The 22731-nt window shown below is 37.2% G+C and overlaps 1 protein-coding gene across 1 annotated transcript in view; it reads right to left on the minus strand.

Annotated features, from left to right (window-relative positions):
• Positions 1-17333, minus strand: part of ZNF569 (zinc finger protein 569) — a 47233-nt gene extending 29900 nt beyond the window's left edge. The window contains exons 1-3 of the mRNA XM_063111855.1: positions 17189-17333; positions 16852-16921; positions 15653-15816 (exon numbers count right to left, since the gene is read on the minus strand). The gene's annotated coding sequence lies outside the window, so the exon portion shown is untranslated. The remainder of the gene's footprint in view (positions 1-15652; positions 15817-16851; positions 16922-17188) is intronic.
• Between the last annotated feature and the right edge of the window lie 5398 nt (positions 17334-22731).

The raw sequence follows: 22731 nt of genomic DNA on the forward strand, positions 1-22731 counted from the left end.
TTTTTTTTTCTCAGTATAGCTAAGAGTTTATAATTTTGTGTATCTTTTCAAAATAACAAGTGTTTCACTGGTTTTTTTTCTATCATTTTTCTATTTATTTCTGCTGTCATCTTCATTATTTCCTTTGTTATGCCAACTTTGCACTTGGTTTGCTCTTCTGTTTCTAGTTCCTTGAGATGTAAAGTTAAGTTGTTTGAAATCTTTCTTCTTTTTTAATGTCAAGGTTTATTGCTGTGAATTTCTGTCTTAGTACTGCTTTTGCTGTATCTCATAAGTTTTGGCATGCTGTATTTTTTTCTCAAGGCATTTTCTAATTTTCTTTTTGATTTGTTCTTTGATCCAATGGTTGTTCAAGAGTGTGTTATTTCAACATATTTGTGAATTTTTCAGTTTTCTTTCTAATATTGATTTCTAGTTTCATTTCACTATGGTCAGAAAAGATATTTGATATGTTTTCGATATCCTTAAATTTGTTAAGACTTGGTTGCAATCTAACACGTGATTTATCCTAGAGAAAGACCCATGTGTGCTGGAGAAAAATGTACATTCCACTGCTGTTGGATACAAAATTCTGTATGTATCTGTTAGGTCTCTTGGTCTATAGTTATTCAAGTTATTGATGTTCTGTCTGGATGTTCTGTCCATTATTGATAGTGGAGGACTGAAGTCTCCCACTATATTGTATTGCTGTGTATTTCTCCTTTCAGTTCTGTCAATATTTCCTTCATATACTTAGGTGCTCTGGTGTTGGGTACATACCGTGTTTATACTGTTTATATCTTTCTGATGGATTGACACTTTTATCATTATAAAATATCTTTGTCTCTTGTGACAGTTTTTGACTTAAAGTATATTTTGTCTAAGTATAGTCACCCTGGTATCTTTGATTACAGGCATCTTTGGTTTTTGTTTGCTTGTTCTGTGATAAGCCAAGGTGGGGAAGCTAAGGCATCTACCAGCCCAAGCCACCATCTTCACTTTCCCCTGGAAGACCAAACTGTGCCAGACCCATCAGAGTTCCAAGACTGGCAAGACACATGCTAGTTCTTTGGGCAGCTCCAGGGATGTTGGGGCACTGGGTGCATGGATCAACTCTTTCCCTTTCCAGGGGTAAGAAGAAAACTGGGATTTTTCATCTGCCAACTCTGTGCTGAGCATGGGGGAGGATCAGTGTTGTCTACCAGCCCAAGCCACTGCTTCCGTTCTCCCTGAGTGGCCAGACTGTGTCAGACCCATCAGAGCTCTAAGACTGGTACAACAGGAGCCAGTACTCTGGTAAGTCTACTCAGAAAGGTTATAGCACTGAAAAGCATGAACCAACTCCTTCTCTCCCCTGAGTGAAGTTGGAAGCTAGGACAGCTCTTTCTGATCACATGGCACTGTGCCAGGGGAAGGGTCTCCAGCAAAAGATTCAGGACACTGAATCTCCTTACTGGTGTCAGTGAATCTGGTTTGATGTTCTTCCTGAATGCAGGAGCCTTTTCAGTTAGTTTCTGATTTCTCACAAACGGAATTTGTCCATGAATTGTTGCTGAACTGGTATATTTGTGAGGGTGGAGTAGGATCCAAGGCTTCTTACTTCACTCTCTTGCTGACATCACCCCACTCCTTCATTCTTTGAAGGATATTTTTGCTTGGTATAGAATCTTGGATTGAGTTTTTCTTTCCACACATTAAAAAATGTTTCTCCATTGTCTTCTTTCTTGCATGGTGTCTGATAATGAGTCTGCTCTATGTAATTCTTATCCCTGTTCTCAGTAGGCAATGTTTCTTTTTCTCTTGTTACCTTCAGGAGTTTCCTCTTTACCTTTAGTTTTCAGCAATTTAAATATGATATGCTTAGATATTTTTTTTATTTTGTTTTGGTATTTTTCCTGCTTGGTATTCTCTGAATTTCTTGGATCTATGGTTTGGTGTCACTAATTTTGGAAAATTCTCAGCCATTTTTTCTTCAAATATTTTTCTTTCTCATTTTCTCTCTTCTCTGGGATTCCAATTACACATATCTGAGACTGTTAGTTATTGTTCTGTAGCTTTTAGATGCTCAATTCTTGTTTTTTTACCCACTCTTTTTCACATTGTGTTTCAGCAGGGATAATTTCTGTTTACCTATCTTTAAGTTCACTGATTCTTTCCTCAGCTGTATCCAATCTACTAATAAGTCTGTCACAGGCATTCCTTATCTGTTAACTGTGTTTTTGACTTCTAATATTTCTATTAAATTCTTTTTTATAGTTTGCACCTCTGCTTCAATTACCCATCTACCCATCTGGAAAATTTCATAGTAGTCATAGTTATTTTAAATTCTTGTTAGGTAGTTCCAACATCTAAGTCTGCTTACAAATATTGCTTTGTCTCTTTGAAACATGTTTTTTCCTTGCCTTTTTACATGCCTCATAATTTTTGTTGAATGCTGGGCATCTTGGGTATTACAGCAGATATGAAGGCAAGTACTTTTTATGCTCAGAGATGAGCATGCTTTTCCATCTGCTAGGTTTTTAATGTGGGTGTTTATGCTAATTTAGTCACTAGTTGAATGGAGGTTGAGGTTCATCATTGGTATGGTTACCCTCAGTGCACCAGAAGCTTCAAACTCCTCTAATAATATCTGTGTTTAAGGTAAAGGTTGGGTTGCCATGATTGTTTTCTCCCTTGGCTTTGGGTATTCCATTTGTGCTGCTCCCCAAAGAGAATCTCTCTATTGCAGGCCTCCCAGCTGCATTCCACTATTACTTCCACTTAATTCTTGATATCTTGGTGGGGGACGGGTAGGTGGAGGGAAAGCATCTTCTTATGTTGTCACTAAGCCTCAGTCTTACGCAGTCACTGTGCCCCTGATTCTTGGGGATGAGGCCTTCACGAGTGCTCTTGACCCTCTTCCAGCTATAATGCTAGGCTTAGCACATATTGCTCCCCCACTCCCAGAGGTGATGTTTTTTCAGTTCCCTTTCCTAGACTGCAATAGGTTTCCACAAGTACCCTAAGGTAACAGTTTTTGCTGTTCTTCATTATGCAGATTAAAATTTTGTTCTGAAGGGGATGTAGGGAGGATGGGCTTGGGATGCTGTTCCCATCCCACAGCCAACACCAAAAAAAAGATTTCTCAGGACTCACCCCCATCTTCCCTATGAGTGACTGGTGGGATTCCTGAATGAACAGCCTAAAAAGATTGAAACACTCCCACACCCCACCCCAAATCTTGCAATTCTCTCAGTGATTTCACACTCTTACTACTCCACATTTGACCTTTAACAATTTGTTTTAAAATGTTATTTACATTTTCTTGCTGGCGTATAGGTGTCTGGCAGTGTCCATCCCAGGTAAATAAAGCTTGAGTCCTATTTCTCCCAGAAGGTATCTTTCCCCAGATTTAAAATTACTTTATTCCCTTGGGACCTCAGTTCTCTAATGCGTTTGAGAAAAGTTTTTATCCTGCAGTTTGTCCATTTTTTTCTTGTTGTAAGGGTGAATGCAAAGCTCCTTTAGCTCTCTACATCCCTGAACAGAAACCTAAAGCCCCCTCATTAAAGTAAACTTTTGAGAAGTGCTATGCTTTGAAGGCACATAGCAAAAGTCTCTCAGTTTATTTTGGCATGGGGCTCAAAAACACCTCATACATGAAGTCAGGATTGAGATGATAGCTTAAAGTTAAGTAAATTAGCTAGGCTGGAGTGGGGGGTGGGAAAGTGTTATAGGCAAAGCAGCAGCAATTACAAGGCCTCAGGAAAAAGAGAATACAGTATATTGGAGGAACTCAAAGTTAAGCAGACTAATTGGGGAAATATTCTAGAAACAAATTGGCAGACTAGATGTCATATTCATAACAAATGTAATTTTTCTTTCCCCTTTGCAAAGAATTTCCAGGTATACCAATTTGTTAGGTTTCTGGACTATTATGCATAATTCCCTACTGAAATGAGCTTTGATTCAGTTAAAATGCATATAGTAACATATACTTTTTTTTAATCTGCTTGCTTGGATCCAAATTTTGCCAAAAATCTAAACATTATTAAGAGCACTACCCTTGGCAACATTTTCCAAAGCAATTCTCTACATAACTTGAGCTAACTCACACATGGGAGACACAGATCCATGGTGGGTAAAAATTTTTTCTTTCCACCACCACTTCAACTCTTTCCTGGTTTTCTCTCCAGTATTCCCATGTGTCCCTGGATTCCAGGTCCTATCACCCCATGTTGCAACACATTTTTAAATTACAAGGAGTGGGAACAGATGGCAGATGAAACAAAGACATGAGAATTGGCACTTAGCTGTACTGAATGCTGGAAGAACAGCTCTATAAGTACTACTCTATTTGGGATATAAAGTTATCAAATCCAGTTGCATCCTACAGAAGTCCAAAACTTAATTACCCAAAAGCATCTTTACTTTCTATGTTTCCTCTTTAATCTGGCTGGCATGTTTGAAAACATTTTTATTCTCTTCTCACACTCAAATAATATTTTCGCTAACTGTAAGCTCCTAAGAGAAACCACTTACCCTCAGAAATGTGAAGCATGGCTCCAGTGACTTCTAGTGTTGATGGAAAGAAATATGGTGACATTCTAATTCTTGATCTTTGCTTTTTCTTTTTTTTTTTTTGGCCTCTGTAAAAAACTTTTGGCTCTCCTCTCCTGTTCGTTTTTGATAGCTGGTGTGGGTCTTTCCTCATTCATTAATTACACTGGGCTTCAGTGGGCCATTTCAATCCACATATTTATACTTCTGTTCTAGGAAATTCTCTCATACCTTTTTGTTGTAAGTTCCTTCTACTCTATTTTCTCTTCTGTACAATTCCTATGAATTGGATGATGTATCTCCCAAACTGATCATATAAGTATCTTACTGCTATGAGTCAAATGTGTACCCCAAAAGTTAATGTGTTGGTGTGACAGTATGATTCTTATATACTGGTTCTTGTCCACAGTTCCTGGCTAACGCTACTCTCTGACCTTATCCTGCACTCCTTTTATGTGTTCCTTCTTCTCCCTGAGGCAGGAAATTCTCTGACTTATCTTAACTGATTGTAGGTCATAAGACCTTTATTTCAGGAGGGAACCTGCTCCATGCCTGGGAGGAAGGAATGCTATACGGAGGTCAAGAACCTGAATAGGACTTACTGGGTTTCCCCACCCAGTCTCGTAGTGGTAGATCATACCCTTTTCATCCAATCACATTTCTACATGGTTGTCCATGCTTGAATCATGCCCACGTAATAAAGCTTCTGTAAAAACCTAAGAACACAGGGTTCAGGGGCCTTCCAGATAGCTGAATACATAGAGGTTCCTGGAGGGTGGAGCACCTGGGGAGGGCATGGAAGCTCTGCACCCTTTCTCCCATAAGTCACCCTAGGCATCTGTATCCTTTGTAATGTCTTTTATAATAAACCAGGAAAGGTAAGTACATATTTCCCTGAGTTCTGTGAGCCCCACAAGCAGACTAACCAAACCTAAGGCGTGGGTTGTGGGAATTGATTTGTAGCTGGTTGGTCAGATGTTCCCGAGGCCTGGACTTGTGACTGGCCTATGAAAGGGGGAGAAGGCAGTCTTGGGGACTGAGCCCTCAATGTGTGGGATCTGACACTATCTCCAGTTAGACGGTGTCGGAATTGAATTAGAGGACACCCAGCGGGTGTCTGCTGTAGAACTGCTGGCTTGCTTGCTGGTGGTGAGAAATCTCCACACATTTGGACACAGAAGTTGGTCTTCTATGTTTCTTGATGCTGAGTAAGAATAGAGGAAAAACAGTTTGTGTTTTGTTTTTTTCTCACTCATTCTCACAGTTGGAAACTTGATCCCCACTGTAACAGTGTTTAGAGGGTAGGAAATCTGATTAGGATATTTGAAAGGTGGGGCCTTTCAGAGGTGACTGGATTGCGAGGACTAGGCCTTGGTGGCCCATTCGTGAAGTAATGGGTTGATGGTTTAATAGGTTGTCATGGGTGTGATTTTGATGGCTTTATAAGGAGCATGAGTGAGAAAGTTAGCTCTCTCACTCTTGGGATTCACTCTTTGTGATACCCTGCTTCATTGTAGAGTCACCACCAAGAAGGCCCTTACCAGATGCGCCCCGTGGACCATGGACTTCCTAGCCTACAAAACTGAAATAAATTTTCCTTATAAGTTATCCAGTTTCAGGTATTCTAAGCAACAAAAACTGACTAATATGCTTATATTTTATCTCTTAAAATTTCCTTGCTCTCTTTGTTCTCTTTCTTGGGAGATTTCCTTGCTTTTATTTCCCAATCTTTAAATACATATCTTAGTATATTTATTTCAGGTATCTTATTTAATCCCTAGGCATTGAAGTTTCATCAGGATGTCATTTCTAACAGATGCACTATCTTCTCCTATCTCTTTGAGAATATCATACCTTTTTTCTTGTTTAAAATGTTTTTGGTTTTCTCAATTACTTCATCGAATTTTCTTTCTTCTGTTTCTTTGTTTAGGTTTTTCTCTTTCACTTTAGATATGCTCCTCAAATCCCTTGTAATCTGTGATTGTTCACATTTAAGAGACAGGCATTAAAAGGTAGACTATGAAATCTGTGCATGTAACTAGTTTCTTGACTGGTAGGCTTCAACGTGCTGATGAAACAATGAACCAGTTTTTTCACTGGGAACTACCAAATACTAGTTGCTAGAAGTCTTTCCTCTGGGGCCAGTTTCTTTAAAGGAAAATCAGTCAACCTGCTGCCAGGGGTACAAACACCTTGCCATTTTCTGAGAGAAGGACAGAATAAGGGTGCACATCTTCCAGAATTCAAACTTTCAATGAATTCTCGTTTTAGTCCCAGATCTCATCCACACCGTCTACTTTGGCTGGTGTCAACAAGTCTAAACCTTTCTACTTTACTTTCAAGAGAAACACACACACACACACACACACACGTACAAAACCCTTTCACCTGTTTGTGAGGTGCAAGCAGTATAATCATCAGACTATGTAGAGTGTGGGAAGGGTCCTGGCAGTCCAATAGTTGATTACAGAATTCTAATCCATGTTTTCAGCCCAGCAGCACACCCTCATTTTGCCCTGTACTTGCTATCTCCAGGTCTACAGTCTCTTACGGGTTCCATTTACTTCTTTTAATATGATTGGGGCAGACCTATTTAAATTGTAGCTTCTGGTAGTTTGCTAATTATTTATCCATTTTTCATCTTTTAAAACTGTGTTGTAAACTCTCATCCACAGAAATTTAATTTCTTGTTACTTTTTTCCCTTATACTCTAACACCTTTTAAATTCTTTTATTGTCATTTTAGTGAAGATTTTGGAGGGAGAAGAAATAAATGTGGCTTTCTGCCACGTACTTCAAGTTTTGAAAATCTTCCAAAGCATGGCTTTAAAACTTTGTTAATCAGGATCCACATTAAGAAATATACTTTTGGGCTGACTGGTTAGCTCAGCAGGTTAGAGCACATGTTGATAACACCAAGGTCAAGAGTTCAGATCCCTGTACCACCCAGCTGCCAAAAAAAAAAAAAAAAAAAGAAATATACTTTATATTCTATACTTACATTATGATGCAATACACCCACGAATGTAAGAATATAAGCAGCAAAATTTCATGAAACAAATATCAGAATGTGAAGCACTCTGATATTCCCTACTCTAGCCTATTATTTATAATGTCTTAAAATTCCTGGTCATAAACCAATAAATTGATATTGCAACCCATTATTTGGTCATAACTGTACAGAAATGAAATCTAAAGGAAGAGAAGTATAAACAATAAGTTAGGAAAGACTTGTGAGAGCTCAAAATTCATAGATCTACTTTGCATTCTGTCCACACCATAAGTCTATTTTATAGTGATGGGGGAGGGACTTTTTCATAAAAAGATAATGAGAAGTCCAGATAAACACGTAAATGCATTTTTAACCTTTGGAGCATATTACTGAAAATTTTTTTAATGTGAAAACAATACCTTTCCTTTCTACTTAAAATTGGAGTACAATCTCATAAATTAGGAAGCAGATGGGGAGTTCCCACTGTCCTGATAAAGAGAACTTGCAAGGCCTGGGAAAGATAAAGGAGCAGTATCATTATCTCACATCCAAGACATGAGGTTGAAATGATAAGCAGGGTACCAAAAGAGAGTTAATAGCTCAGAGAAAAATATTGCTAAAGACAAAAAAGTTCCTCTGGGAAGACCTATGGTCTAGAACTCTTGTCCACTGTTTGAAAAATAGTCAGAATGCATATAGATTAAAGATAAAAAGACAGTTAACAGATTTGCCTCAATAGAGGGGGAATGGGTGTTTGGAGAAGAAAAGAGGCTTACTTTTCACTTTATACCATTTGGTGTGCACATAGATGTGTATGTGCATGTGTATCCATGTGTGTTTATTTATTTCAAATAAAAATAAAATGTCTAGTTTAAAATATGTAGAAAAAGGCTTTTCCGGAACAAAGTCAGCAATGAAAGAGGCAGGGTTTGTTTATAAGCTTTTCCTTGCTGTTAGTGATTTTTATGGCCCTAATATTTGAAAAGGAAGCTTCCCACTCATCTTTATTAAGACCTCTCCATTAACAAAACTTTTTCTCTACACAGGGGGTTGAAAATGAAGAATGAGCTTCTTACAATAGTTTAACTGCTTCCAGTCTTCCTTTCCCCTAGTTCACTCTAAACATAAATTTTATGTATACGTTCCTCAGATTTTCCCTCACAATTTATTCTTTTTAAAAACTCAAACTACAGAAATGTTGAATGATCAGTAGAAAGAATATTTGTAACACCCTTCACCTATATTCAGCAATTGCTTTATCTTTCCATATTTGCATTACCTTCTTTCCTTCTCTAAAAACATTCACACAAACTTCACCCATAACTCTTTCATCATGTACCTCCAAAAACTAAGGAATTCACCTATATAAACACAATGCCATTATCACACCAAGATATTAAACACTGGTACAGTAATGAAATCTAATATATTATTTCTATTCAAATTATCCTAATTATCTCAACAAAATCCTTTAAAACCACTTTTTTTTAAATCCAGGATTTAATCAAGAATTCGATACTTATAAAATGCATTATAACATTCCAATGCTTAAATTCTTTCAATGACTCCTTTTATAATTTTGTTTCTGAATACCTCATTAGCCTCATTTTCCATCCCTTGAAATTAAACTCCAGCCATATAAAACTACATACCTTTCTTAAAATACACAAAGCACTTGCTCCTTAAAAACCACTGTGTATCATGTTCCCATGCCTAGAAACCATATCCTGATTGCTGATCAGCTCCATCTTTCCTCTGTTCAATACCTCCTCGTTCTTAAAGAAGTCAGAGTAAGAACTACTTTGTCACTTGATTGGAATATTCCTTGCGATATGTGGATCTATTTATACTCCTGTATCCCATGAGCTTACCCAACTTGTGGCATTTATCACTCTGCAATAGTATTGGTTGATTTGTCTGTCTCCCTAGGACTGCGAACCACTTACGGCAGGATTGATCATATGGTTTCATGTTTCATGGCCTAGCACAATAACTTACATATGAAAGAGTGCAGTAAAAGTTTGTGCAATGACTTAGAATAACCATGATTAATATGTTGAAGGCTCTAATGGCAAACTTAGGCAAATAGATGGGCATGTAAGCAGAGAAATGAAAACTATAAGAATCAAAAGGAGTGCTAGAAATAAAAAATGTATTAACGAAAAAGAAGAATACCTTCAATGGGCTCATCAGCAGACTCAAATCAGTCGAGGAAACAGTGAACTTGAAGATAGGTCAATAGAAACTTCCCAAGCTGATATGCAAAAGGAAAAAGAATGAAAACAAAACAGAAACAGAAGGGAACACCCAAACTATAGGACAATATCAAAACATAAGACCTATCCATAATTGTAATACCAAAAGGAGAACAAAGAGAACAGATGAGAGGAAATATTTTAAGTAATAAGCTCCATGAATGTTCCAAATTAATGACAGACATAAAATCATAGATCCAGTAAAGCTCATAGAATACCAAACAGGATAAATACAAAAAAAAAAAAAAAAAAAAAAAAAACGGCATATGCCTATGACATATCATAATGAAACTGAAAAAATAAAAAGAAAAAAAGAAAAAGTTTTCAAAGAAGCCAGAGAAAAATTAACACCTTACCTATAATGCAACAAGAATAAGAATTACAGCAGACTTCTTATCAGAAACCATATATGCAAGAAGAGAGTATAGAGAAATATTTAAAGTGTTAAAAGAAAACAACCACCAAGCTAGAATTCTCTATCTGGAGAAACTATCCTTCAAAAGTGAAAGGGAAATAAAGACTTTCTCAAACAAAAACTAAGGAAATTGATCACTAGCAGACCTACCCCACAGGAAACTTTAAAAAGTTCTTCAGACAGAATAAAAATGATAGAGGCCAGAAACTTAGATATACATAAAGAAGAGCATCAAAGAAAGAATAATAAAGCTAAAATAAAGTATTTTGGTTCTCTTATTCTTAATTAATCTGAAAGATAAATGTTTAAAGCAATAATGATAATAATATATTAGGTGATTATAGCATGTGGATAAGTGAAAAGTGAACTTACATTGGTTAAAAATATATATTGAAAACTCTAGGACAATGCTAAATTTTTTTAAAAAAGAAATATAAATGATACAGTAAAATAGGAGATAAAATGAAATCATGCAAAATGCTCAATGAAAACCAGAGAAATTGGATAAAGGAGGGGAAAAAAGAAACAGAGCAAATGGAACAATAGAAAACAGAAAGATGGTAGATACCAACTATATACATAATCACTTCAAGTGTAAATGGCCTAACTACACCAATTAAAAAATAGATCGCCAGAGTGGATTAAAAACACAAGACCTAACTATAGGTTAAAAGTAAAGAGATGGGAGCAGCATCAGTGAAAATGAAAGAATGGGGAAAAACAGAAGAATAGGGAACTCTGGGGGTCTGTCTCTCCTTAGAGATGGAAAAGTCTGACAAAATCTGTCAGTATCAACCTTACAGGGACTCTGCGACATAGTCAAAAGTTACAACCAAGCAAATGCTTAACCAGGAGAAAGGTGACTTAAACATGGTAGGAGATCTGTATGGTATTTTAACTAACCTATTCACAATTCACAAAAGTGAAAAAAATTATAAGACACTAAGAATAATTCAAAGAAAAGCTGTATAAGAGCCTAATTAAGAAAATTTATTCCATTTATTAAAGTTCGTGAAAGTGGTCCTAAATAAATATCATACTTAAAAATAGGAAAAGTCATATTTTCCTATGGTAAAGATGCCTATTTTCCCAATATTATCCATAAAGTTAATGTAATTCCAATCATAATTACCAAAAGGTTTTTCACTCAACTTGTCAAGCCAATCTTCAAACTTATTTAAGATGAAAGAGCTGGAAAAAGTGAGATGAAAAAAGAACCTGGATAGTAAGCTACCATTTTAAGCACATTTGCTTATATTAAAAAATTGAGGAAAACAACAAAAAAAACTAACAAATTTTAAAAACAGTTATCAATAGGAGCAGAGAAAGAACAAAGTGGTAGAGATACAAATAGAATAAAACAAGACTTCTCTTTGTTTTGTGTATTTGTTTTGTAAATACTTTAATATCCTGTTTTTTGTATGTTTGACTTTCCAACTATACAAATGTTTACATAATTATAACGCAAAATTAATAAAATGTTAAAACAAAGACTATACCTAAAAATCAAAAGCAAAATAAAACAAATAAACCTAATCATATATTAAGTTTCTGGCTTAACCACACAGAGATAAATGAGTTCTGGTTACTTTAAAGCACAATAAGTGAACTGTTCTTTCCTAGAGGGATATACCCTGACAACAAATAGATCTATAAAGAAATGTTAAATTACTTACAGTATGAATATTATACGTACTGATAACGTTGCTCTAAAACTATTTTATTTATACATACATATGTAGATATATAGATGGATGGATAGATGAACAAATAAAAGATATAAAAATAAAGCCAAAGTTAAAATCCTGTAATTCCAAATTTTTAACATTGGAAATAGCAGTATGAACTCATAATACCTATTTTGTTAATAATATATTTCCTGCTACAACATGAATGAACCTTGAAAGCATGCCAAGTAAAAAGTCAGTCAAAGAAGGCCACAAATTGTATGATTTCATTTGTATGAAATGTCTGGAATAGGCAAATTTATAGAGACAGAAAACAGATTAGTGGTTGATTAGGCTTGGTGAGAGGGAGGGAAATACAGCATTGACTGCTAATGAGTACAATGTTTCGTTTATGGGGGACGAAAATGCTCTAATATTACATTATGGTGATAATTTCACAACCCTATGAATATATTTTTTAAAAAACATTGAATTATACACTGCAAATGGGTAAAATGTATAGTAAATGAATTATAGCTTAAGCCGTTAAAAAAATAAAAAGAAAACATTTCCTAGCTCTGTCCACACACTCATGCAAAAACCCTAGAAACAATGACTATGCCAATAGCAATAACCACTATAAATATAACCTCAAAATATCATTTCCCACTAAAAGAAATCATGAACCATAAAGAAAAGACTGATTTCATGCCTAGGGCAGGAAATGTTCAAAATGAGCCCAGGATATGCTATCATACCAGAAATGTAGGAGACTATCAAAGACTATGAAAGGTGTGTTAAAAGGACTTAGAAGCCATCTTAAAGAAGTGGCCAAAGATGGGCAAATTTGAGCTTCAGAAAGAAACAGCAATGGTTTGAAGCACATCAGATATGTTAAAATCAGTGAGTATATAATGGTAATAATATTATAACAACTGGTTAGGAGATGCTAGCAATCCACTCAATAGCCCAAAAACCTATAAAGGGAAAGCATCAATTTATTCTGCCTTTCCCGTACATAATGTACCTAAGGGTAACCAGACAGTTGATGAGGGAAATTTTTTCTTTAGTAAAATATTCTAGTTAGTAAATGAAGAAGGAATGACAGAATTCGAATATAACCATTTTGTAACCCCTGCTAAAATAATGAGTCTAGCTAATACTCATTCATTTTTTCTAAAACTTGTATGTTGGTAAGAAGGATTGTTCTATTTTTAAAACATATGACGACCAAAGGAAAAAATATCCTTCTATCTCCCCACCTTACTTCCTCTAGTATCACAACCCAACATCAGAAACTTCCACTCCTTGATTCTACCAATTTTTCACTGTCCCTTATCCCCTTCCTATCCTCACTTGGCCTAAAATCCACAGTCAAACAATATAGTCAGCTCTTGCTAACATAGGCTCCCTTTGCCTCTCTTTCACATTATTTCTATTTGCTTCATGAAACCAACACTGGCTAAATCCAACTCTCTCCCCTACCCTGTATGTGGTTGCAACTGTGCAGATGAACATTACAGGAGAAAAATCACACAACTACATGGAATAGGCTCACTTTAAATTCATGAATACTAACATTAAAAGGGTCTTAAATGCTGCCTGAAAATCATATTACAATTGGCCCTCCATATCTGTAGTTCCACATCTGTGGATTCAACCAACAGCAGATGGAAAATATTTGAGTAAAAAAAAAAAAAAACAATAAAAAATAACAATAATAAAAATAATACAAATTTTAAAAAATAACACAGCATAACAACTATTCACATATAATTTATATTGTATTAGGTGTTATAAGTAATCCAGAGATAATTTAAAGTATAAGGGAGGATGTTCATAGGTTATATGCAAATACTACACCATTTTATATAAGGGACTTGAGCATACACAGATTTTGATATCCATGGGGATACTGGAACCAGTCCCCTGCAGTTACCAATGGACAACTGTATATTTCTCTATTCTCTGTCCTGCTCTCTTCAGTGGTTATTTTCTATTTTCTTCTCTCTTCAGACCTCCAACACCTCTTCCACCAACCTTACTGTCAGCTGAGTCTCTCACTTTCTACTTCGCTAAAATGTTGAAGCAATCAGAAGAGAAGGTTCACAAGCTCTCACCAACACATCTACTCATCTACCTGTATCTGTGCCCAGGTACTTCTCCCTTCTCCCCTGCTACTACTATGGTCAAGTTCCAAGCTAAGGCAACCTGACATTAGATCCTGTTTGCTCTGGCTACTCAGGGACATGACTATAGTATTTCTCTCCTGTATCATCAAGTTTCTATCTCTATTGGACCATTTCAATCAGTATATAAACAGAGTTACCTCTTAACTCCAGCTACCATTCCCTTTTACTTCTTCCATTTACAGAAAAATTTCTTTAAGAGTTGTCTAGACTTGATATCTATAATTTTTCTTTCTCAGTTCTTTCTTTGGCACCATATTCCACTAAAACGGCTTTCAGGGTCACCATTAACTTTCATGTTGCTTAATTCAATGTTCCTTTCTCATTCCTCATTTTACTTGGCCTGAGTATGGTTCTCATTAAAACCTGAGTCAGGTTCAACACCTGACATGGTTCTCATGAAAACACATCCTTCCCTTGGTTTCCAGGATATCACATTCACCTAACTTTCCTCTAATCTTTCTAGCTAGTCCCTTTCAGTCTCTTTTAATCCCTCCTTATTTCTCTTTTTAATGGTAAAGCAACCCACGGATCAGTCTTTTACCTCTAGGAAAAGAGATACCTTTTCCTATCTCCTCTACCCTCTAAGTGATCTCATTCAGCCTCATGGTTTTAAATATCATTTATAAGCTCATAATTCACAAATATATGCCTCCATCCTAGATCTTAGACCTCTCTTTTGAACTTCAGACTTGTATATCCAACTGCCAACTTGATACCTCCACTTGAATTTCTAAAAGGCATCTCAAACTTGACATACTATTTTCCAAACTGAAGTCTCACTATCTCCCTACACCCCAAGTCAGTTTTACCTACATTCCTTCCCTTCTCGGTTAATTATAACTACATTCTTAAGTTACTCTTATAAAAAAATATTGTGTCATCTTGTCACACTCACACTCCACATGAGTTCTGTCAGCAAATGGTAGCAATTCTACCTTTAAACTATATCTAGTACAGGACTATTTCTCCCCATTTTTACTACTCTGGTCCAGGTCACCAATATCTTTTCCCTAGATTATTGCAACAGTTTCCTAATTGGCCTCTCTGCTTTTTTCCTTGCCCTCCCGCCCTTTCTTATTTCTTCTCCTGTAGTCCATTCTCATTAGAGCAGCCAAAGCTATCCTCTTAAATTGTAACCAGATAATAATATCACTCCCATGCTCAAAACTCTCCAACAGCTTCCCATCTTGCTCAAAGTAAAAGCCAAAATCATTACTAAGAGCCATAAGGCCCAATCTGATCTGCCCTCCTCTCTTCCGCTTACCTTTCTTCTCTCATGTCCCACTACTCTCCCCCTTATTTGCTGTATTTCAGCCACACCAGCCTCTTCATTGCAACAGGCATGTTGCCACCACAAAGCCTTTACAACTGTTGTTCTCTCTGCCTGGAATAACCTTTCCTCAGTTATATGCATAACTTCACTTCCTTCATATCTTTATTACTACCTTTTCAAGACACCTTGCCTAGCTACCACATGGAAATCTCTAACTCTCATCTCTAATTCTAAATATCCTCCCTCTTTACTTTTTCTCTTAGTGTTTTTTGTTTGTTTGTTTGTTTGTTTGTTTTGTTTGTTTTTTACCATTTAATTTATTTCATATTTAATTTACTTACCTTGTTTATTATCTGGCCCACAACAATGTAAGCACCATAATAACAGGGAGTTTGTCTCTTGTTCACTGCTATATCCCAAGCACCTAGAATTGTGCCTGTTACACAGACAGCATTCAATAATTGGTAAGTCTATGAATGAATGAATCCTTTACACATGAAGAACTCTGGAAAAGAAATTTGAAAACAGAACTCTACTTTAGAAAACATATAATTCATAAATGAGATTTAAAAATGTATGACTTCAGTAGGAAACAGCAAATTAAGGAAATTATTTTATAGCTCTGAGATTAACAAAGATTACTAATATTTCTGATATCCATTGTTATCAAGGGTGTATAGATATAGGCAGTCTTATACTATGTCAATACTACTGTCAATTATTGGAACCTTACAGGAGAACAACTGGATAGATTTAGGAAGCCCCTAATAAGCACATACATTTTGACCTATCAATTACACTTCTAGGAGCCTCCCCATCATCCCACCTCTCCAAAAATTAGCAAAAATGCATTATAACAGGTGCAAAATAGTTGCTGATAAACACACTGTTCATAATGGCAAGAAGTTGGAAAGAACCAAATTACCCATCAATATGGACGAATGCATTAAAACATATACCATGAAAAACTTTAAAATGACGGCATAGGGCCGAGCTCCTGGCGCACTTGGGAGAGTGCGGCGCTGGGAGCGCGCGACGCTCCCGCCGCGGGTTCGGATCCTATAGAGGAATGGCCGGTGCACTCACTGGCTGAGTGCCGGTCACGAAAAAGACAATAAATAAATAAATAAATAAAAAATAAAATGATGGCATAGATTTGAAATTGTTTAAATGGAAAGACATTAGTCATGTATTGTTAAATGAGAAATGTAGGTTACAATACGATATGTATAGGGCAATTGCAATTTTAAGACATTATGCACATATATAAGAGCATATGAATGCATGCATATGTATTCACAAAGGAAGGGGTGAAAGGATGGGAAGTAAATTTTGACAGTGATTGCATGGCTGGTGGAATTATGAATGATTTTAGTTTGAATTTTTCTGTATTTTGCCATTTGGGGAGTGGTGTAAAAATAAATATTAAAATGTTGGGGCTACTAATGTCTCATAGAAAAACATATTTCTAATTACCATAACCAAAGAAGTGTAGCACTGGTACAAACAGTCTCACACATCTACACACACACAACCATACCTACTTCCATCCTCCGAGTTTCTCATTCACTCACGATCCCACAGTCAGGCACGTTCGCACCCACGTTCAACTGAAAACATAAAAAAGCGCATCAACAAAATCATTTTACACAGACAAGATCCCACGGCCCCACACAGCCAGATAAATGTCCGGCTAAGTACAGTCACATTACGCCACACGCTCACAGACCTTCCCTGCCCTCCCACGGCCTCAGGGATCCCCGGGCATCGCTCCTCCCGGCGTCCTCCAACCACACGGAGAGCGGGTTCGCAGGCCTCCACTCCCACCCCGCACAAAGAGCCCCAGGCTCAGAGCTCGAGGCTTTCCGAGGACTCACCCCCAAGCGGACGCCGCCCCCGTGGCACTGCCAGTGCGGGCTGCGATAGAGGCACTGAGGTCCGTGCGGGCCGTGGCCGAGGCGACACAAGCCTCGGTCCGTTAGACGCAGGGCAACGCTTCCCAGAGGCCCCCGCGGCTCACGCGGGCGGGACCGGCCTTCCTGTTGGCGAGTGGAGAGGACGCCAACGGCGGCGTCTGCGGGCGCGCCGCTCTGCGCAGGAGCGCCGGCTAGAGTCTGTGGGAGCGGCCTCTCCTGAGCCCCGCTCTCGGAGCCTGGGAGTGCGACTCGATACTGAGAAGAATCGGAATAGGTCCGCTGCTTTCTTGCTCTGAACTACATTTCCCAGAGACCCTCGCGGCCCAAGACTTTTTTTTGCAAAAAGGCACCACTTCCATCCTTACCTCTGGCTGGATCTTCAGGTTGGCGGGGTTAGGGTGTCTGGTCCATTAAGGACGCACTGGTCAGTCTGTTTAATTCCATCGGGGACTGGACTACAGCAGGATGAAGGTAGGGAAATATCAGAGGCCCGTGAGACCGGGTCAGCCCGAGCCTCCAGCTCGTGACAGCAGTCAGAAGAGGGACGAGTGACGTTGTGTGACTGTGTGTGAGAAACTTAACCGTGGAATCTGGGGTCGGAGATTTATGGGGTCGAGAGACTGAAGTCCAGTGACTTTGACGTCGTGCGAATTTGCAGCCATTCGTGTGACTGTGGTCGCGTTGTATGTTCTCGTGACTGATTCTGACCCTGCAGTTTTGTCAGAAATAGTGTGCTTGTGTCTGTTCTTTCTGGTTTCTTCGATTGCGACTGTTGACAGTGCTATCGGCCTAGATGACCTGGGATTGTGAATGTGATTGGTAGACAGACTTCAGGCCACCTAGACTCTGAACAGACTCGGCTATTTACTAGCTGTGTGACCTCAGACTTGTTACTTAACTTCTCTGTGCCTTTGGTCTTAATACCCGTAACAAAGAGATGATAATAACCACCTCTTAGAGTTTTGCTGAGCATTGAAAAAGTTAATTCGTGTAAAGCTCAGTTTCTACGAGTGTGACAGATCGTTTCTGAGGCCGTAATTTACAGATCTGGTCAGAAGTTTAGATCAGATCAGAAATTTAGACCTCAGTCATACCCTAAAGTAGGCTCTTTGAGAAGAAAGGAAGCCCAAATATTAGCAATTCCCCCATTTCCCCCTAACCCAGATGTTCTATTGGGACCCCTATGTGAGCCAAATATACTTTAAAACCTACAGTACCTCAAGTCCAGAGTGCTCCTCAGGACACTACTGTGAACTTGGGGAAGAATCCAGCCCCACAAAGTAGGAATCTTGATCTTTCTCTTTCATCATAAGGGACAAAATTGTTCTAATCTCTCTTACTTTCTCTTACATATAGGTGGTTGGACATGGAGCAGACCACCTGACTTGGTCTGTGAGAAAGTTGCAGGGAAGGCCTGGTGTTTCATGACTCCTGCTTCCTTCCTCAGCTCTACTCTTCTGCAAAAGAGGCATCACAGGAGGAATCAAAAAGGCATTACACATCTCAAAGCCTTGTATAAGGTGTTATTTTTCTTCTTTATTTATTAAATAACTACCGTAAACACCTGCTTGTTTTTCAGTACCTAAGAACATTTCGTATATATTTGAAGCCTGTGGAATATAGTGACCTGTCTAAGAGTCTGATCCCCTGTTCTTTCTATACCCAGTGCATGACGCGGACCAAGGAAATGATAGCCTCCCTTCTAGGCCTCTTCCCTTCACCAGAAGTTCACCACATATATTCAGCAAATTACTCCACACCTTATTTTACAGCATTTTCATGAGAATTTGAATGACATAGAAGATAATCAGGTAGAATGAAATATAGGAGCATTTATTATAGAGAATTAATATCTTAAGAAGAGATTAGTGTTTATGAAGCAACAGGTAGCCCCAATTTTCTTTGACTTCCACAGACCCAGCCTATAAAGCAAACCAATACAGAGCTCATATTGTTTGGCCTCAGTCTGAGTAGGTGAAAAGGTCCTCTGCTTTGCTGGGTTTTTAGAGAAAGACGTGTAATTGGATCTTGAGCATAGAAGTTTGGGTTAGTGGGAGAGAGACATTGCAATTTGTGAGTAGGATTCAGTATCAAGAGCAAGTCCCAATCTGAAGTTAGATAAAAAGTATTGGTGTGAAACTATGTCTAGGTTATTCTTGATTCTCATCTGTGGATTATGAATAAAAAAAGTATAGTTATTTATAATGAAAGGTTAAAATTAAGAAGATAGACTTCGAAGTATTTGTGAACCTCTTAAAATTTTTGTACAAAAGATTGTGAGGTATGTGTGCAGCTGTGTTTTGGGGGTGAGAGGATACTTCTCATAGCCTGGTGTAATCACTATTAACATTTTGGCATACATATTTTTAATTTTTTTCTGTGTATATTTTAGAAATAATCAATGTATACATACTATTCTACAACATTTCACACATAATACATTTTGAACTTATTTCCATTGGTAGTAAATACAAACCAACATCATTGTTATATCATAATTTATGTAACCCAATCTCATTGATGTTTCAGATTTCCTTTAATAAATTTTTTATCTTTACAGATCATGCTTTAAGGAACTTCCTTTTACATATATCTTTCAACATATGTGTAATTATTTCCCTAGTCTAATTTCTAAAAATGGATTTGCTAGTTCAAACATCAGAAATATAGTAAGGTCAGGCCCCTGTGTTAGGAATTTTTAGAGGTTTTCAAAGATAAAATAGACACATTTCCTATTCCAAAGTTTATTATAGCCCAGTAAGAGAGAGGATGTACATGTATACACACAGACATTGCCAAAGTAGAGTGTGTAAGGGCATCCAGGGAAGTACAAGTAATACACCCTGGGGATTTAGAAGAAAAAGGCATTATTTTGATTTCTGGAACCACTGACACGTCAAATTACAGCAAGCATACTTTTTTCAGCCAACCACAACTCAGAGGAGAGGAGAAGATTTTGTGAAGAAAGGACAATAACAAAACATTATCCTACAAATTTTATTGTAGTGATATTATACCTAAAGTAAGAACAGTGGTGAAAGAGAATTCTAAAGCTGTTTGGAGGTCATTGTGATTATAGGGCTAATTCAGAAGCAAAATAAACCTATTTACATGAATGTAAAAAGACAGCTAGAGAATCCATTCCTCATGTGGACAGAGTAACTGAAATTGCTTTTAGCCTTTGTTTTCAAATAGGACTAAAACCTTCTTCTGCCTACTTGTAGAAATATCAGTTTAGGATTTTAGGACTGCAGTAAACAAGGTAAAACCACTCACTACACATAATGCAGCAACTGTTTGTAAAATATCCTGAGAGTTTACTCTGATTCCATGAGAGTAAAAATGAGACTCTTTTGCTTCTACTATTGTTTGAAGGACAACTTCTATTAATTTTTTGACTACTAATTGTTTCATTATCAATAGTAATGCAAAATTGGTCATACACATTAAGATAAAAATTTTTTAAAGAAAGGGAAATTGCTCATTATAAAATGATAAAATGCAGTGATAACATTACTTTAGGACATTGTGGTGCATACTATTCCTGTTTTCTAGTCACCTTTCTAGGATTATATCTTAATTTATAGCTATTTATGATTTATAAAATATACTCATTTACCTTTTATAACATGTATTTGCATATAATGTGTGTATGATTAAGTGTACTTCTATAACTTATTTCTAATGACTATAATGTATATCATTTTATGGAATTGAACTGATCTTCTATTGTTGAACTAGTGGAAGATCCTCCTATCTCTGCCAACTCCACTTTTCCAAACAAAGCCATCTTGATTCCTAGATTCTTTTCTCTCCAAGTTTGAGAATTTTTAAATTAACTTTATAAGGGTATTTTTACATTTAATAAAATACAACATTTCAAGTGTAAAGTTGAGTGAGTTTTGACAAATGTATACATCCCTGTAACTACCATCCCCAGTGATGATGTAGAATATTTCCATTACCGCAGCAAGTTTCCTTCAGCACCTTTACAATCAATCCCCTCTGCACCCCAGGCAACCACTGCTTTTTTGCATTATAGATTAGTTTAGTCTCATCTAGAGCTTCAGAATAATTACAGTCATATAGTGTGTACCCTTTTGTGTTTGCCTCCTTTCTCTCAACATATGTTTTTGAGATTTAAATGCCTGGCTTCTGGGTAATTAAAAATATGTTATTTAAGGGTTTGATGATATGCAGGAAAGATTTGACATCTCAGGCCTGATGTTATTACTATCTTTAGAAAGTCCTGATTGTGGGGATGGCCCTTGGTTGGTGTCTGGGAACTTGTCTTTTGGAATGTTCTCCATGTTGCTAAGACTGTTTTGAATGCCTGGGCCAATAAACCATGCTGTACCAACTTGCATGGACTGTGCAAGCAATGTGATTTATAGTGGATTCTGGAATTTCAGTACTTGTGATGAGTTGCACAGGCAAAGGGTATCTATGTGATCAGCTCTCAATAAAAACGTGGACTTTGAGTCTCAAGTGGACCTCCCTTGGCAAAAATACTGCATATATTTTACTGTATGTCATTGCTGGAGGAAAGAGCACATTCTGTGACCCCTGATGGGAGGCAGAACTTTGGAAGCCTTCATATGGATTCCTCCAAACTTCACCTAACGTGTCTTTTTCTCTTGCTGATGTTGTGTTTCCCTTTGCTGTTATATCTATGCATCTGAGTCCTCTGAGTTCTTCTAGCAAGTCACCAAGTGTGTGGGAGGTTGTGAGGATCTCCCAAACAGGTGATATTTGGAAATATCGTAATTAACTTCTCAGGAGGAGCTGGAAAGGCTAAACCCTGCTCCGAAGGATTTGTACATGTTGTGGTTTTGGAAAATTGCAAGGTCTTTTAACTTTCTGGGTAACATCTATCCTCCTCCCCCAAATTCATAATCTGCCCTTCCAGATATTTGGCCTTCTTTGTTATGAAGTTCTAAATTGTGAACTCATTCTCTCCTCAAAATTTTCATCAGATTTAGCTTTTTAGAATTGAAAATGGACATTTACTGTGCTTTGTCTGAAGCTTCATCTTTCATATTATTCATATGTTCTTTACAATTACTTTAGTTCTAGTGGAAACATACTTAACTCCCTGAAAAATCTAGGAAATGGGATTTCATCCATGCTATGGTCAGGTCTAACTTACTTTCCTAAATGCAAGAATTTTTATTTCTACGTAAGCTGTAACATCTATCTGTATGAAAACAAAGGGAAGATCCCTGGGAGACAGAGAAAGATAGTGAGAGAATTCTATGACTGCGTAACTAATGGTAGTAATCCACTATGAGAGAAAACATTGTATACAATCTCATCTTTCTGTGAAAAGCCGATACCGTTAAATTTTTATATAAGATTTCCTGAGGGACCTGAGGCCTGTAGATAAAATTAAAGCTCTTTCAGCCTGCAATGCCAGAGGGACTTTACCTTCACATCACTTACCAATGAGGACATTTTTAAAAAAAAATTATGTAATTAAATTCATCAATCTTTTCTGTCATGAC

The sequence above is a fragment of the Cynocephalus volans genome, chromosome 10, assembly GCF_027409185.1.
Source record: "Cynocephalus volans isolate mCynVol1 chromosome 10, mCynVol1.pri, whole genome shotgun sequence".
Lineage (NCBI taxonomy): Eukaryota > Metazoa > Chordata > Mammalia > Dermoptera > Cynocephalidae > Cynocephalus > Cynocephalus volans.